Source organism: Salvelinus alpinus, chromosome 18, assembly GCF_045679555.1.
Source record: "Salvelinus alpinus chromosome 18, SLU_Salpinus.1, whole genome shotgun sequence".
Taxonomy (NCBI): Eukaryota; Metazoa; Chordata; class Actinopteri; order Salmoniformes; family Salmonidae; genus Salvelinus; species Salvelinus alpinus.
In genome coordinates, this window is record NC_092103.1 from 12,012,505 (window position 1) to 12,020,351 (window position 7,847).

A 7,847-nucleotide genomic window follows, 5' to 3' on the forward strand; every position below is an offset into this window, starting at 1 on the left:
GGTACTGCCCATCAGATCCTCGAAAAGTTATACAGCTGCACCATTGAGAGCTGGTTGCAGCTTGGTATGGCAACTGCACCGCCCTTGATCGCAAGGCGCTACAGGCGGTGTCAGAGGAATACCCGGAAAATTCTCAAAGACCCTAGCCACCCAAACCATAGACTGTTCACTCTGCTGCAGCACGTCAAGCATTACCAGAGTGCCAAGTCTGGGACCAAAAGGCACCTGAACAGCTTCTGCCCCCAAGCCATAAGAGTGAACAGTTAATCAAATGGCTAACCAGACTATGGCATTTACCATTTTTTGCACTGAGTCTTTGGACTCTACCAACACACACACTCTCACACACTCTCCACATACAGTGCATTCGGGAAAGTATTTTTCCACATTTTGTTACGTTACAGCCTTATTCTCAAATTGATTAAATTGTTTTTGTTCTTCATCAATCTACACACGATACCCCATAAAGACAAAGCAAAAACAGTTTTACATTTTTGCTAATTTATTAAAAATAAAAACCTGAAACATGACATTTACATAAGTATTCAGACCCTTTACTCAGTACTTGTTGAAGCACCTTTGCAATGATTACAGCATCGAGTCTTCTTGGGTATGACTCTACAAGCTTGGCACACCTGTATTTGGGGATTTTCACCCATTCTTCTCTGCAGATCCTCCCAAGCTCTGTCAGGTTGGATGGGGAGTGTCGCTGCACAGCTATTTTCAGGTCTCTCCAGAGGTGTTCGATCTGGTTCAAGTCTGGGCTCTGGCTGGGCCACTCAAGGACATTCAGAGACTTGTCCCGAAGCCACTCCTGCATTGTCTTGGCTGTGTCCTTAGGGTTGTTGTCCTGTTGGTAGGTGAACCTTCACCCCAGTCTGAGGCCCTGAGAGCTCTGGAGCAGGTTTTCATCAAGGCTCTCTCTGTACTTTGCTCCGTTCATCTTTGCCTCGATCTTGACTAGTCTCCCAGTCCCTGCCGCTGAGAAACATCCCCACAGCATAATGCTGCCACCACCATGCTTCACTGTAGGGATGGTGTCAGGTTTCCACCAGACGTGACGCTTGGCATTCAGGCCAGAGAGTTTAAACTTGTTTTCATCAGACCAGAGAATCTTGTTTCTCATGGTCAGAGAGGCTTTAGGTGCCTTTTGGCAAACTCCAAGTGGGCTGTCATGTGCCTTTTACTGAGGAGTGGCTTCCATCTGGCCACTCTACCATAAAGGCCTGGTTGTCCTTCTGAAAGGTTCTCCCATCTGCACAAAGGAACTCTAGAGCTCTGTCAGAGTGACCATTGGATTCTTGGTCAGCTCCCTGACCAAGGCCCTTCTCCCCCGATTGCTCAGTTTGGCCGGGTGGCCAGCTCCAGGAGTCTTGGTGGTTCCAAACGTCATCCATTTAAGAACGATGGAGGCCACTGTGTTCTTGGGGACCTTCTGTGCTGTTTTGGTACCCTTCCCCAGATCTGTGTCTCGACACAATCCTATCTAGGAGCTCTACGGACAATTCCTTCAACCTCATGGCCTGGTTTTTGCTCTGACATGCCTGTCAACTGTGGGACCTTATATAGACAGGTGTGTGCCTTTCCAAATCATGTTCAATCAATTGAATTTACCACAGGTGGACTCCAATCACGTTGTAGAAACATCTCAAGGATGATCAATGGAAACAGGATGCACCTGAGTTCAATTTTGAGTCTCGTAGCAAAGGGTCTGTATACTTATGTAAATAGGCTATTTATGTTTTTTATTCTTAATAAATGTGCAAACATTTCTAAAAATCTGTTTTCACTTTGTCATTATGGGGTATTGTGTTTAGATTGCTGAGAATTTTTATTTATTTATTCCATTTTAGAATAAGGCTCTAACCGTAACAAAATGTGGAAAAAGTAAAGCGGTCTGAATACCTCCACTACCTCGTACCCTGCACATTGACTCGTTACTGGTACTCCTTGTATAGAGTCTTGTTATTGTTATTTATTGTGTTTCTATTTTCTATTTTTATTAGCACGTTTTCTTACTTTTTAACTCTGCATTGTTGGGAAAGGGCTCGTAAGTAAGCATTTCACAATAAAGTCCACACCTGGTATATTTGGCGCACGTAACAAATCAAATTTGAATAAAGTTACGTTCACTGCTGTGACATGAACAGATGCACATTTCTAAACAGTGGCTAATACATTTATCCATACAACATGTTCTACTATTTTACTCCAACTAATTCATACGTTTTTAATGAACACGGTTTATGTGTGACCATGCAATAAAAAGCATTCCATTAAGCAGTAAATGTGGATTTTCATTAGGGGAAAGCTGATGAGGATAGGCCCTGGCTAGCTCTGTGACCACCAGATAAGCATCCTGAGAAACGCTGGACACTAATAGATATTACTAGCAGGTCTGGATTATATAACTCTCCACCAGTGGAACAACTGACGAACCATAGCACGAAGTCTTCAGTATATGATTGAAAATTAAGATTTTTTTTATTGTTATTTGAAATATTGTATATATACTGTATATATTACAAATAACCACCATAGCATGAATATTAATTGCATCTCAAAATATGTTTTGAGTCTTTCGTGTAAATGTGTAACAGTGTCGCTTTCGTCCCTCTCCAACCAGGAAACCTCTGAATATCGACACCTGTCATTCATGAAGCATCGTTAACTGTCACTCCACAAAAGACGGGGCCCTTGGGAAGCAAGGGAAACAACTACTTCAATGTCTCAGAGTAGGTGACGTACCCGACTGAACGCTGCTAGTGCAAAGCCATTTCACATCGGCTACAAGTGCATGTAAAAATGGGAAGATATCCAGTGAAACTTGGCAGCTGTTGTGTTATTTTGACAGCAGTGTGTCACATCATGTCAGTAGATAGGGGTTTTGGTGTACATGCATACAAAAATTAAACCTAGATGTTTTAAATCAGAGTAACGTTAATGTATCATCAACAGCGTCTTATCTGTCTGCAAGGGTTTGCATTGTCGGCAGGCTCAGACATGTGCCATTGACAGTGTGACTTATTGACTGACTGACTGAGTGGGTCGCTTGCTTCATTTAGTCACTTTGAAATGTCACAATGCGGTCTCACAGGGTCATTAGTCAGCTGCCTCTTTACATGTGACTAATTAACAGAGTCTTAAACAGGGGAAACAGACCCAGCAGACTCCCTGCTGTTGTGTATAGAGCTGTACACTACACTACGACAAGTCGTGACTGACTGGAGCATCTCTTTATTAATGACAGTTAGAAATAGCAACACTGTGTTATAGCGGGACAACTCTCGACTCCTGTAGCAGAAGTCAACTGTCTTCTTGACACCGCTGCAGTGGCTGCACGGTATGTGTCTGTATGGAAAAACCCTCCCTTATAAAACATTTAATTTTTTTTATATATATTTTTTTTTAAATATGTGTGTTTCTGTCTGTCAAAGGGCCTCTTGGTCTCAGACTGTCTAAAAACAAATTAGCCTATATATAAAAATGGGCTCGCACAGTTTAGTTGGAAATCTAGTATTTTTTCAAGGAATTGAGGAAGGAGATGTAAACAGGATTAAAGTGACACCCACACAGGCAGCATGGGGTTTTATGAGTGTAAACAGGGACAGGGACAGGCCTGGGTCCAGAGTAGGGCGTCTAGCTGTTGTGTGTCCATGCATGAGCTGCAGCCTAAACAGACCATAAGGAGACACTCAGGGGCCACTTCCACTGACCAACACAGACCTACACACAAGGAACACAGAGTGCTCAAAACAGGATACTGAAGTAAAGGGCAATCTTGGTATCGGAGTGGTTGCATCAAATGCCATCTCTGAACACTGATGTACTATAGTGCCCTTTATGGGCGGTTGTCAAATCAAATCAAATGTGATTTGTCACATGTGCTGAATAAACCAGGTGTAGACCTTACAGTGAAATGCTTACTTACAAGCCCTTAACCAACAATGATTTATGAAGTTAAGAAAAAAAAAGAAGTAAAAAATATATAAGTAAAAAATAGAAAATAAAAGTAAAAAATAATTAAACAGCAGCAGTAAAATAACAATAGCGAGGCTATATACAAGGGGTACCTGTACAGTCAATGTGCGGGGGCACCGGTTAGTCGAGGTAATTGAGGTAATATGTACATGTAGGTAGAGTTAAAGTGACAATGCATAGATAATAAACAGAGAGTAGCAGCAGTGTAAAAGAGGGGTCTGGGTAGCCCTTTGATTAGCTGTTCAGGAGTCTTATGGCTAGAAATCAAATCAAAGTTTATTTGTCACATGAGCTGAATACAACAGGTGTAGACCTTACAGTGAAATGCTTACTTATGTAGGTATGGTTAAAGTGACAATGCATATATGATGAACAGAGAGTAGCAGTAGTGTAAAAAGAGGGGTTGGCGGGTGGTGGGACACAATGCAGATAGCCCGGTTAGCCAATGTGCGGGAGCACTGGTTGGTCGGGCCAATTGAGGTAGTATGTACATGAATGTATAGTTAAAGTGACTATGCATATAAGATAAACAGAGAGTAGCAGCAGCGTAAAAGAGGGGTTGGGGGGGGGGGGGGGGGGGGGGGGGGGGCACACAACGGCAAATAGTCCGGGTAACCATTTGGTTACCTGTTCAGGAGTCTTATGGCTTGGGGGTAAAAACTGTTGAGAAGTCTTTTTGTCCTAGACTTGACACTCCGGTACCGCTTGCCATGCGGTAGTAGAGAGAACAGTCTATGACTGGGGTGGCTGGGGTCTTTGACAATTTTTAGGGCCTTCCTCTGACACCGCCTGGTGTAGAGGTCCTGGATGGCAGGCAGCTTTGCCCCAGTGCTGTACTGGGCCATACGCACTACCCTCTGAAGTGCCTTGCGGTCGGAGGCCTACCACTGTTGTGTCGTCTGCAAACTTAATGATGGTGTTGGAGTCGTGCCTGGCCATGCAGTCGTGGGTGAACAGGGAGTATAGGAGGGGTCTGAGCACGTACCCCTGGGGAGCTCCAGTGTTGAGGATCAGCGTGGCAGATGTGTTGCTACCTACCCTCACCACCTGGGGGTGGCCGGTCAGGAAGTCCAGGATCCAGTTGCAGAGGGAGGTGTTTCGTCCCAGGTTCCTTAGCTTAGTGATGAGCTTTGAGGGTACTATGGTGTTGAACGCTGAGCTGTAGTCAATGAACAGCATTCTCACATAGGTGTTCCTTTTGTCCAGGTGGGAAATGGCAGTGTGGAGTGCAATAGAGATTGCATCATCTGTGGATCTGTTTGGGCGGTATGCAAGTTGGAGTGGGTCTAGGGTTTCTTGGATAATGGTGTTGATGTGAGCCATTACCAGCCTTTCAAAGCACTTCATGGCTACAGATGTGAGTGCTACGGGTCTGTAGTCATTTAGGCAGGTTGCCTTTGTGTTCTTGGGCACAGGGACTATGGTGGTCTGCTTGAAGCATGTTGGTATTACAGACTCAGTCAGGGACATGTTGAAAATGTCACTGAAGACACCTGTCAGTTGGTCAGCACATGCCCGGAGCACACGTCCTGGTAATCCGTCTGGACCCGCAGCCTTGTGTATGTTGACCTGTTTAAAGGTCTTACTCACGTCGGCTACGGAGAGCGTGATCACACAGTTGTCCGGAACAGCTGATGCTCTCATGCATGCCTCAGTGTTGCTTGCCTCGAAGCGAGCAACGTCTAGCTCGTCTGGTAGGCTCGTGTCACTGGGCAGCTCGTGGCTGTGCTTCCCTTTGTAGTCTGTAATAGTTTGCAAGCCCTGCCACATCCGACGAGCTTCGGAGCCGGTGTAGTATGATTCAATCTTAGCCCTGTATTGACGCTTTGCCTGTTTGATGGATCGTCGCAGGGCATAGTGGGATTTCTTGTAAGCTTCCGGGTTAGAGTCCCGCACCTTGAAAGTGGCAGCTCTACCCTTTAGCTCAGTGCGAATGTTGCCTGTAATCCACGACTTCTGGTTGGGGTATGTACGTACGGTCACTGTGGGGGGGACGTCATCGATGTACTTATTGATGAAGCCAGTGACTGATGTGGTGTACTCCTCAATACCATCGGAAGAATCCTGGAACATATTCCAGTCTGTGCTAGCAAAACAGTCCTGTAGCTTAGCATCTGCTTCCTCTGACCACTTTTGTATTGATCTAGTCACTGGTGCTTCCTGCTTTAGTTTTTGCTTGTAAGCAGGAATCAGGAGGATAGAATTATGGTCAGATTTGTCAAATGGAGGGTCGAGAGGGAGCTTTGTACGCGTCTCTGTGTGTGGAGTGAAGGTGGTCTAGAGTTTTTTTCCCTCTGGTTGCACATTTAACATGCTGGTAAAAATTTGGTAAAACGGATTTGAGTTTCCCTGCATTAACCCTGTTGTCAAAAATGAACCACCACTATGTTTAACCCCTAAATGATATTTTTTCAACCTGAAATTTGATTACTTTTCCTAGAGTGACCTCAACATTAGAAAAAGAGAAACATCTCCTTTGTTCATATCTCCATGAAAGCTGTACACCACCAGGGTACAAATATTGTCTTAGGGTCATGTTTGACCCAGCAGTTATAAAATCATTTACACACCACAAAAACCACAAAGACACAGACACCCACACCCACGAGAAATTGAGATTATGTGTGCTACTAATTGAACTGTGCATGTGCAGCATCTCCCCTCCACGACCCCACACATGACTCAAGTTCACAGACAAAATAAAAACTATTTCAGACAAAATAAACAACATTTCAGACAAAATCAACATTTCTTGAAAGCATTGTTCACTAATGGGGAATGCAGTCAGAGGCTATAAAGGTGCTGCAGATGACAGTCCCCCCAGTTCTCTCTTTGCTGAAGCCATGAGTGCGCGTTTCAGTGCCCAACAGGTCGTAGATCAGATTTTTCAGATGTCCAGGAGGAACAAGAGAACAATGATTTAGAAGAGGAGGAGGTATCTGAAGAAGAAGATGGGGAAGAATACAACCCAGTGTCATGCCCTGACCTTAGAGATCCTTTTTATGTCTCTATTTTGGTTTGGTCAGGGCGTGAGTTGAGGTGAGCATTCTATATTTTGTGTTTCTATGATTTTCTATTTCTATGTTTTGGCCGGGTATGGTTCTCAATCAGGGACAGCTGTCTATCGTTGTCTCTGATTGGGAACCATACTTAGGTAGCTTTTTCCCCCACCGTTCTTTGTGGGAAGTTAACTTTGTTTGATGGTACATAGCCTTAAGCTTCACGGTTTGTTTTTGTATTGTTTATTGTTTTGTTGGCGACATCTACTATTAAAAGTATGTACGCTCACCACGCTGCACTTTGGTCCTCTTCTTACGACAGCCGTGATAGAAATTCCCACCACCAAAGGACCAAGCAGCATGGTAAGGAGGAGCAGCGTGGCCAGGTGTATGAGACAACCTGGGAGGAGGTAGAGAGGTGGTCGGTCGACCCAGGGAGAGTGCCAGAGCCCGCCTGGGATTCTAAGGAGCAGTGCGAAGAGGGATACCGGAGGATGGAGTCGGCGAGACGAACACGGCTGGCAAGGAAGCCCGAGAGGCAGCCCCCAACATTTTTTTTGGGGGGGGCACACGGGGAGTGTGGCAGAGTCAGGTTGGAGACCTGAGCCAACTCCCCGTGCTTACCGTGGCGGGCGTCGTACTGGTCAAGCACCGTGTTATGTGGTGGAGCGCACGGTGTCTCCAGTACGCGTTCTTAGCCCGGTGCACTACATCCCAGCTCCCCGCATCTGCCGGGCTAGGGTGAGAATCCAGCCAGGACGGATTGTGCCAGCCCTGCACTCCAGACCTCCAGTGCGTCTCCTCGGGCCAGGATATCCTGCGCCGGCTCTGCGCACTGTGTCTCCAGTGCGTCTGCACAGCCCAGTG